Source organism: Nannospalax galili, unplaced genomic scaffold (genome assembly GCF_000622305.1).
Source record: "Nannospalax galili isolate Female #2095 unplaced genomic scaffold, S.galili_v1.0 scaffold303, whole genome shotgun sequence".
In the NCBI taxonomy this organism is placed as follows: Eukaryota; Metazoa; Chordata; class Mammalia; order Rodentia; family Spalacidae; genus Nannospalax; species Nannospalax galili.
Window position 1 is genome coordinate 1,062,840 of NW_008349353.1, and position 619 is coordinate 1,063,458.

A 619-nucleotide genomic window follows, 5' to 3' on the forward strand; every position below is an offset into this window, starting at 1 on the left:
AAGATATGCTGTTTCCTACATTTTATTTTTCTGTGATTTTTTTTATTTATTATTTTAATTAAAAGAAGCATTTCATTACAGAAGCATTAACCTATTCAATAACATTTTTCTGAGCTAGGATACATCTCTTTCAAAATTGGCTGTACATTTTTAGGTTTACAGAGGAATTATTACGCTTGTACAATCTTTTACTGATTATAAACTCTACAAGACATAAAATTAAATGAGGTTTTAATGTTTAGAAAAGATCTCCACTTCGTTGTTAAAATACAGTTTCATACAGAAAAATTCATTTTAAGGCAACTGACATTGAGACGTTTTCACATGCATTTCTAATCTCTATATATATGACTATTACTGGTCACAGTCACTTACTTTCTGAGTTCCGTGGCATCTGAGTATGAATATAAACTCGTCAGATAAACAGCCTTCTTCTCCCTCTAGAGCCTCCATACTCTGTCATCCCTGCCAATGTCCACTGTGTTGTCAGGACCCCCATCTATTGCCCCCATCTGTCCTTCTGATAAATCTAGTCAGCCAGAGGTCCCTGTTCCAGGAGGATCAGCTGTTCCTCATCTACAGCAATCCATTGTCAGTATTCCTTTGGATAGAATTGGGG